This window comes from Myotis nattereri (genome assembly GCF_964212035.1).
Source record: "Myotis nattereri genome assembly, chromosome: 10".
In the NCBI taxonomy this organism is placed as follows: Eukaryota; Metazoa; Chordata; class Mammalia; order Chiroptera; family Vespertilionidae; genus Myotis; species Myotis nattereri.
Window position 1 is genome coordinate 42,182,310 of NC_138085.1, and position 10,318 is coordinate 42,192,627.

General features: G+C 45.4%; 1 pseudogene across 1 annotated transcript; it reads left to right on the top strand.

Annotated features, from left to right (window-relative positions):
- Nucleotides 1-3,800: 3,800 nt before the first annotated feature.
- On the top strand, nt 3,801-10,116 carry LOC308526439 (ATPase family gene 2 protein homolog A-like; annotated as a pseudogene). Its single transcript has 3 exons — nt 3,801-4,001; nt 7,260-8,815; nt 9,038-10,116. The product of its transcript is annotated as an ATPase family gene 2 protein homolog A-like (transcript).
- Nucleotides 10,117-10,318: the final 202 nt, after the last annotated feature.

A 10,318-nucleotide genomic window follows, 5' to 3' on the forward strand; every position in this document is an offset into this window, starting at 1 on the left:
AACAAGGGGCCCCTCTGAAGACATGGAAAGTAGACAGCAGAAATTAGGGACATAGCATCATCCAACTGTGTCTGCTCTAAATATTCGCACTTGCTGCTTCCCCTTCCTCATTCTGAGGACCCATCAGGAACAGTGTCTGTTCACAGTTCATGCTACACTGTCCTCAGCTCCTAGGAGGAAATATGTGACTCTAAGCGTTAAAAACCAAAGGCTTATCTTGTCTAACAATCACAGGTACAAAGTGTACACTGAAGTACCTTTTGTTCAGGGTGAAGTGCACAGGTAAATCAAATAGAATTCTATCTTGATTGACACCCCTTGCGGTGAGAGCTGGTTTGCAGGTCATTGCCAATGGAGAAATGGGAAAACTCAAGGAGGGAAGTGGGGATAGCATTTACCATTTATCAAACTGAAGAGCGGCTGCCACTCACCTCTTGGAGCAGAGAGCTGGCAGGCCAAACCCAGCCCACCACCTTTTTGTGTATGGCACAAGCTAAGAATGGTTTTTATAGTTTAAATGGCTGAAGAAGACACTTCCATGACAATTGTATGAAATTCAAATTTCAATGTCTATAAGTGAAGTTTCCTGGCACACACCTATGGTCATTTACTTACACACTGCCTGTGACTGCTTTCCCACAAGAGCAAAAAGTAGCTATTGGCACAGACGGGGCTCGCCCTTCCTTCCCACCTAAGCATTAGAATCACCTGAGAGCTTTTTTGAAAAAATAGCAATCTTGGTCCCCATCCAGAAACAATTAAAGCAAACTCTCTGGGGATGGGCCCAGGCATCTGTGTCTTTCAAAAGCTCCCACGTGATTGCAAAGTGCAGGCAAGTTTGAGCACTAATGCTAGAGGCTTGTTTGCCAGTCAGGCCTGGTTTCTGGAGCTTTTTCTAAGCAAACGCCATCACCCACCCTCGGGCAGGTGCTTTTGGAACAGTGAACACCACGCTGGGATGGAGTGGGGCAAGAAGACATGGAGAAGCACCCTGTGGTTAACCCCTACCTTTTAGCATTTTTACAGGTGTACAACTAAATGACCTCACCCGGGTGCAGGTGAGTTCCTGAGGTTTCCCAGGATGGGGAGTCTCTGCCACCAGAGCTCTCCCCATATCTCATGCCAGCTCTTGGCAGAGAAGCCACAATGTCTCACCCTAATTGCCACTCACTGGTTTATTTTCTTTCATTTAAGAGAGGTGCAAATAAAAGCCTGGTCTCTGCCCCACCCAGAGACAATGTAGATGCACATCTTTTTCCATGGCACCAGAGACCTCCCTTCCACTTGATGTGTAGTTGGAGAAGATTATAACCGAAGAACTAGCTCAAGCCGAAACCGGTTTGGCTCAGTGGATAGAGTGTCGGCCTGCGGACTGGAAGGTCCCAGGTTCGATTCCGGTCAAGGGCATGTGCCTGGGTTGCGGGCATATCCCCAGTGGGAGATGTGCAGGAGGCAGCTGATCGATGTTTCTCTCTCATCGATGTTTCTAGCTCTCTATCTCTCTCCCTTCCTCTCTGTAAAAAATCAATAAAATATATTTAAAAAAAAAAAAAAAAAGAACTAGCTCAAAATAGTCCTATCCTGTTTGATGAGATACTGGGCTGCTTTTCAAAGACAATAAACCAAGACCACAAGTCATGCAGCCAGGGTAGGCATAGAGAGAAATTTTACCTCCAGCTGCACCCAGAACCAAAGTCTCACCCACCCATGGAACCAGAGGCCCTGGACACAACTGGAACTTAAATACCAGAACCCTTTCAGAAACCAAGGATCCACTGTCCAGTTGTGTTGACACACCTTTACCATGAATGTCCAACTTCCACGGGCCTCCAATTAACACTTGTCCCACCAGCACTTTTGCACACCTGTTTCCCCAGCCCCTTAAGAACCTTAACCTAGTACAGCAAGCAAGATGGATTTGAGGCACCATTAGGTCTCTCATCTTCTCCGTTGGTGCCTTCTCAATCAATAAACCTTTCCTTGCTCCAAACTGACATTGAGTTTTGGTCTTTTGAAGATGATATCACATGGACTTTGGTTCAGTAGTAAGATGAGCCACATGCCTTCTTCACTTACTCAGCAGCACCACACTGGATTTAAGAATACAATGATAAGTGGTCAAGTCATAAAACTTCTGTCAATCTCATCTGTTGGGGTCCAGCCCCAGCAGGTCCAGGAGTTCCCAAAGGTGTGGACGGAGTCAGCGAAGAAGGAATGACACAGGAACAGAGTTCAGTTGATCAGCATAGCCAGGTTCTTTTTCTATTCTCCTGTTACATCTGTATTTATACCATTTGATCCTATAAGCATGCCTCTATAGTCACATCATGATATGTTTTTGGTCCTCCCTTGACCTCCTACAGTTCCTTGTTTCAAGTCCATAGTTTCTTATCTGACCTTTGCCAAAAATCCTATCTCTATCTAGTTCTGTTGATTTTAATCTTGTCTAGGTTAATCTCTGTGTTCCATTATAAGGGCTATTCCAAGGTCACTATTCTACTGCTCTACTGATAAACTACAAGGAAGTGACTGAAGGAGATTCTCCTACCCAGTAAAGGTTATGTCCTCCCAGCCCCGCTGCTTGCCTTCTCTGGGACTGCCCTGTGTCAGTGGGTCTCCAGGGGTATAGGCATTGGTGCTTTCCTGGTGGGCAGACCCCTGGGGATGTGGGCCCAACAAGTCCCAAATTTATTGCCAACAGTCTTAGTCCAAGTAGTACATGGTATTTCTGTAACACTAGGGGGTTTTACTGATTCATTCCCCTCCCCAGTCCCGTCAATCCCCAACCCCAGTCCCATCAATCCCCAACATCCCCACCTGGGGAAACAACCTTTCTCAGAGAGGTGGCCCTGGTTAGAACACATAGCCCTAAGAAGGGGAGCAAATATATTAAGAACAGTATGCCAGGTCCCTTGAAACATATGCTGTGCAGACGTTTCTTCCCTGCAGCAACTGTGTCAAGCAACAAGGATGGACCGGCTTCCAGCACTCATCTGTCAAATTAATATAACACTACCTGCCTCAGGAGGGTATAATAATGATTAAATGAGTAAGCTAAACAGCACAAAGCCTCACATATAGAACAGATTGATAGATTTGAGTTGATATTATCATTTTCTACCTTTGAGGCCTCAATGCATATTCATTTATTCACTCACTCAAATGAATTGTAATGAATACTTATTGAGGGCCTTCCATGTTTCCGTCATAGTTCTGGACATTGGAAATACAGAAGTGAGCAAGAAAGTCAAGATCCCTGCCCACTTGGGGCATCTATATTTAAGGAAAAGAAATAAGCTTTAATTTAAGGGAAAGAAATAACTATAAAACATATAAAGCAATAAATACAGATTGAGAAAGGTGAAGAGCAACGTGATGAGCCAAAGACAGAGACTGACATGGTAACAGACAGATTTAAAAAGCTCAAGGCCGACAGCAGGAAAGGATTTTCCTGGAAGGCTTACTGCTAGAATCTCCTCGAGTTCCTGAAGAACCTCCAGTAGAATTCCAAATCGAAGTAACAAGAGTGGCCATCCAATCACATTCTTGATTTTAAGAGGTCCCACATGGATTTAGTGTTAGGGGCAGCTTGGTGCACTTTATGACTTAGAAACCCTACTCTTTTTTATTTTTGTGGCTCTGTCTGCCATCTCCACAAGGCCTTAAAATTCTCTTTGGCAGAAGAAAAAAGAATGAATCGAGAGCTATTTAGCTGCCTCTAGAGAGGGGAGAGCCGCCCTCTGAGCGCCCCAGATGCTGGAAAGCTGGGACGCGGGGGTTCATGCGCTGACCCCACAGCCATGGTGAAACGGAAGTCCTCCAGCGGAGCCAGAAGTCCCCGCGGAAGCAGGGTCCTTTCCAGAACGGTGGCCCCGAGGCTGCTGCCTGGGCAGCGGCGGGAGCATCCTCACCTACATATTAAAATGGCTGTACCTGAAGATGCCATCCCTTCCTTGTCGGAATGCCAATGCGGGATCTGCATGGACATCTTCATTGAGCCGGTAACACTGCCTTGTAACCACACGCTCTGATGCATGCTTCCAGTCGCTGTGGAGAAGGGGAACCTATGCTTTCTCTTCTGTCGGCATCCGGTCTCTTCGTGGACCCGGTATCATACTCGAAGAAATTCTCTCATCAATAAGGAACTGTGGGAGAAGTTGTTAAAATTAATGCTTAGCTTTCTTGCCAGTTCTTCATCACTTTTAGCTGTTCTTCCATCTCTCTTCTCCTTTTTTCTGCCTGTCTCTTTTCTTCTTCCTCCTCCTCTGCCAATAATTTCTGTATGTACTCTTCACTGGCTTTGTTCCTTCTTCCTCACTGGCTAGTCGCTCTGCCTCCACCTTGCTTATCTCCTCTTCATATTCTCTTCTCAATTCTCCAGGTTTACTTAACAGATGAACTGGCTGATAGTCATCAACGGTGTCTTCTAATTCTTGCCCAGAGGCTCTAAGCTTGCATTCCTTTGGGTAGTGTTTCTGAATTATCTCCCACAGTTCCTTATTGATGAGAGAATTTCTTCGAGTATAGTACCGGGTCCACGAAGAGACCCGACACCGACAGAAGGGACAGCTTAGGTTCGTTCCCCTTCTCCGATTGGGAGAAGTTGGAATGGACATTCTCTATGCCTTTCGAGCAGAATATATCCGAGGACATGTAAAGAAACGTGCGGTGTGGCCTCCTGTAACCTTGACCAGTAGGTGCAGCGAGTCTATTAAGCAAGCCCTGTTAGCAGGTGAATGGCCTAAACAAGGTCACTGGAAATACACTGATTTCTCTGAGGTCTGTCTTGAATTTGCAAGAAAGGGGCTTGAATTTGAGCCAGACTTAAGTGATATTGTCACAGATAAAGCCATAATTGAGAACCGCAACAAGTGGACCTTTGAGTACAATACAGAAGCGTATTTTCCTAAATATCACCAAAGACTTCATCATATAGACAAGTCCCAGGGGTTACAGTGGCTGATCCTCGCTCTATTAAGTGGAGAATTAGATGATATCAAGAAAAGAGTAGAACCTTTCATGACAGGGACATTGTGTACACATGACCTTATTACTGTACTGGTGTCAAAAGAGAAAGATTTAAAGGTTAAAGGAAGATATTTCTCGAAACAGTTTTACAATATTAGATTATATCAAGTTCTTGCAGAATTGAACTTAGAGAAGTTTGTTATGCCTTACTTACGGATGCACTCGATGACTACCTCATCAACTCAATTATCTCATATTCTGGACAAAATATCAGCATACATCACTAGAAAGAACTCGTTCGTGGTGAATCTAGACTACGAATCCTGGTGTAATGCATTTCTTCCTGAGCTACAAGGTCCTCTTTGTGAAGAACTTGATCGGCTTCTTGGGTCTGGATGTTTCGTTCAGGTTGGATCATGGATGCCAGTTCTAACTACTCTCATTATTCAAGACAGATTTAATCCTCCAACGCAAAGGGATAATGGATTACCAAAGGAAGATGATGAAATCTGCATTCAAGGTGCCCTAACTATGGGAAAAGGAATGCAACAAAAAATTGTGGACCATTATTACAGCCAGTCTGGAATTACTTGTACTCGAGGATTTGCACCTCAAGGGTGAAATAATGGGGCAAGGAGATAACCAGACCATCATTGTATCTACACCTCCATATAGTTCAAAAAACGCAACCGGAGATTCTCTCTTGGAAAAGCTGAGAGCTAAAGGCAAAGAAGCAGGACTAACCCTTAAGCCGGATGAATGTTGGTCAAGTGATGTACTATACGAGTATGGCAAGAAGCTATGCTTTAGAGGAGTGCCCGTTCCAAATTTCTTAAAGATCTTTTCAAGACTGACAGACAGCACTGGGGAAGTATATCCAAACATATATTCAAGGCTAGCATGTTTAAGCTCAAGTTGCCTATCTGCACCTCAAGCTGATTGTACCCAGTGGGCCTCTGTTATTGCTGGAATCATGGTTTATGTTATAGAAGTATTCATTTTGTTTCCTGGAGAAATAAGTCATGACCCCCAAACAGTTGCAGCTCTTGCCGTGATTGGTTCAATATTAGGGGGGCTTCCGTCACCTGCAACCATGTCATCTGTTACGTTTTGAGGGCTAGCAAACCCGCTGACCTTTGAGTTGACATTACTTAAAAACTCAGTATCCACTGGTATCTCACCCCAACATCAGGTCACAGAGTTGACGGTACCCTTGTATCCAAGTGCACTTGCCCTATGTGCTGATCCAACGTGCCTCAATATGGTCCCGCTTCGCAGGCCTGAGGTTGGACTCAAAACATGGATAGAAGAACCATTATTTGATATGACTGGATCTTCCAGGACTTTAAAACTTATGCAAATGGATATAACTTCGAAAGGTGAAACACTTGCAAATCACCGGTTTACTATGGAGCCCAAATACCTGAGGTTGATGAGCTACCTGTTTACAAAAAGTAACGTAGCATATGGGCTCTCAATGCTGGATAAGTTTCAGAAGTCAAGTACTGTCATTGGCATAAGCCAAACCATGTCAATGAAATCTATCACAGAAGAGAATAAAAGGTTCAGGGACCAGCTTGTCAGAAGCATTCTGGCTCCAAACACAAGGGGTGAAGCAGGGGGTCCCTCGGGGGTGAGGACGACGGAGCCCCAACGCGCTAGGGTGTCTGCATGCACGACTCCGGGGACCAGGTTCATTGACGCAGATCCGTTTTATTGTGGAACTACAGGGGTATATATAGCATGAGGGGACCGATCAGAGGGAGACACGTTGCTATAGGCGACCAATCAGAGGGAGACACATTGCTATAGGCGACCAATGGCTGAAAGGCTGGGGTACTATGCATGTGGCTCTAGGAGTTAGTTCAGGCGGGCATTGCTACTTCCTGGTGTGCCAAGGAAGCATGTCATGGTGGAGTGTGCTCACACCATTGCAACAGCCACAGCGCTGAGACATACTTCCTGAGCTCTACTACAAAGGGGGATAAATATAATGGATTATTGAACTCCTTGCAGGGTGGAAGGAGCAAACAAATTAAGGACTGCAACACGGGGCGCAGAGCTTCATGGGGTTACCATGCCGTTTGTTGCTGAGCAATTCATCATGCAAGAAATTGTGTCTGAAGGAGATGTGTCCAAATCAATTATATTTAGGCCTGATGAAGAATTGTTCCCAAGGCTATGGATGATTAGGGGCTAGAGGCCTCTGTATATAGGGTCAAGAACATTTGTAAAGATTAATAGAGGAGTGGCTTCAGCTTCCAGGCTGCCTGTGGAGCATATCTTCAAAGAACAGAAAACGGTCCAACTGGAACTCCGACCAGGGTTCGCCCTCGCCCTCCACGGCTCGCTCTCCGGCGGGGGGCCTTGGCTGCTTGTCCCGAAGCCGGCTTCGCAGCGGCAACTGGGACTCTGGCGGTGATCAACTTCCTAGAAAAGGATGACAAAGTTCCTAAAAAGTTCCAGAATTCCCTTGTTCAACTCGGAGTTGGCACTAGGAAGTCTGCAAATATAACTATTGGCCGACCAGTGCTGCTTACGCCTTTACATGGAAAACGAGAGGTCTGTGTGGCCTGGCCTGTATCAGGATTTCCCGGAGGCGAGGTTGGCCTGAGTGGCACCGCACAGAAGAACGCGGGTGTCCCAGTTGGTGAGGCCATCCATGTCCAGCCTCTTTTGGGTGCTACAGGCTGAGGAAATGGACGTGGCACTCAGTGACAAATGTGGGTATTAATGAAGAACAATCGGCTGGTTGTCTTCTGAGAAAACTAGATGACAAGATTGTTTAACCAGGCAACTTTCTATACATTACATTCTATGGACGACCATGCAGGTTGCAGGTATTGCGAGTGAAAGGTGCAGATGGCATGATACTGAGAAGGCTTCAGAGTGACTGCTCAGGGAATGGGCTCAAAACGGTCCAGCATAGAAGCCAGTACCCTTGGTATGTCCTTACAGTTAAGCCAGTTGGATCTGGAAGAGCCTCGGGTCCCACCATCAAGCAGTACTCCCTGCAAACCAGTAGATGACAGAAAGATACATAAAGCTGGTGACAGTTTGTCAAATGTCACACAGAGTCCTGGCGGCAGCAGTGGGCTGGGGCCAGAGGAGGTTACAGGTCTTGAATGTAGCTCTGCGTCTGCCAGAGGAGGAAATGAGTACCTTATCAATGAAGAGAGATTCCTAAAGCCAGCCAATCTGGGAGCAAAGTGCAGCACTGCTACTTTCTACTTCATTTCTTCAACAACGAGAGTCAATTTTACAAAAATCGGTACAAATTCAAAAGAGCAAGACAACCAGTTCAAAGTAACTTACGACGTGATAGGAGGCTTAGATGGTCAGCTGGAAGCAGTTAGAGAAATAATTGCACTTCCTCTCAAGCAGTTTGAACTATTCAAGAGTTACGGAATTCCTCCCCCTAGAGGAGTGTTACTGTATGGCCCTCCAGGGACTGGAAAGACCATGATTGCCAGGGCTATTGCTAATGAAGTTGGAGCCTATGTCTCTGTAATAAATGGTCCAGAAATTATAAGCAAATTCTATGGGGAAACGGAAGCAAGGTTACGTCAGATATTTGTTGAAGCCACTCTGCGGCATCCATCAATTATTTTTATTGATGAGCTGGATGCACTTGCCCAAAAAGAAGGGGCTCAGAATGAAGTAGAAAAAAGAATTGTAGCTTCACTGCTAACACTGATGGATGGTATTGGTTCAGAAGGAAGTGAAGGACAGGTATTAGTTATTGGCGCCACAAATCGTCCTCATGCTTTGGATGCTGCACTCCGCCGACCTGGACGATTTGCTAAAGAGATTGAGACTGGAGTTCCTACTGCTCAGGACCGGCTAGATCAGCCGTTGGCAAACTACGGCCAGCGGGCCGGATCCAGCCCATTTGAAATGAATAAAACTAAAAAAAAAAAAGACCGTACCCTTTTATGTAATGATGTTTTCTTTGAATTTATATTAGTTCACACAAACACTCCATCCATGCTTTTGTTCCGGCCCTCCGGTCCAGTTTAAGAACCCATTGTGGCCCTCGAGTCAAAAAGTTTGCCCACCCCTGGGCTAGATATACTTCGGAAACTGCTTCGAAAGGCACCGCATGTACTCACTGAAGCCGAGCTGCTACAGTTAGCAAACAATGCACGTGGATACGTTGGAGCAGACTTGAAAGCCTTGTGTAATGAATCAGGTCTCAGTGCCTTCCAGAGAGTCCTGAAGAAACAGCCTAACCTCCCTGACAGCAAGGTGGCTGCGTTGGTGAAGATTACTCTGAATGATTTCTTGCAGGGAATGAATGACGTTAGGCCCCGTGCCATGAGGGAGGTTGCAGTTGATCTCCCAAGTGTATCCTGGTCAGATGTAGGAGGACTGGAAAATATCAAACTGAAATTGAAACAGGCTGTGGAATGGCCCTTGAAACATCCGGAGTCTTTCACCCGAATGGGTATTCAGCCACCTAAAGGAGTTCTTCGGTATGGGCCATCTGGTTGCTCTAAAATGATGATTGCAAAGGCTTTCGCCAATGAAAGTGGACTGTATTTTCTAGCAATAAAAGGGGCCTGAATTAATGAATAAATATGTTGGTGAATCTGAAAGAGCCATTAGATCTTCCGTAAAGCGAGAGCAGTGTCTCCTTCCATTATTTTCTTTGATGAACTGGATGCCTTAGCAGTTGAAAGGGGCAGTGCTGGGAATGTAGCTGACCGTGTTTTGGCTCAGCTCCTTACGGAAATGGATGGCATTGAACAGTTAAAGGATGTGACTGTTTTGGCAGCTACTAACCGCCCAGATAGGCTAGACAAGGCTTTGATGCGTCCTGGAAGAATCGATAGAATCGTGTATGTGCCGTTACCAGATGCAGCAACAAGGAAGGAAATATTTAACCTGCAGTTTCACTCGATGCCAGTCAGTCAGGATGTTGATCTGAATGAACTCATCCTCCAAACGGACACAGATTCTGGAGCAGAGGTCATCGCCGTCTGTAAAGAGGCCGCCCTTCTGACGCTAGAAGAAGACATTAAAGCCAAATGCATCAGGAAAAAACATTTCACTCAAGCCTTGAGCACTGTGACGCCCAGAATTCCCGAGTCACTGAGACGTTTCCATGAAGATTATCAAGAGAAGAGTGGGCTTCATACACTCTGAAAAAAACATACCCCTTCGTTATGCTAAAAATGCTTTCTAGAGAAAATTTGTTCCATTTTAAAATTTTGTGTTGAGAATGTTAAAAAAAGAAATTCTTAAACAAAATGTCTGAAATTTGTTGACTGGAATTAAGGGGCTTCAGTTCTTGTAGACATCTTAAGTCATATGGATAAAATGAAAGCCTCAGGACAGAGGTTTAAAT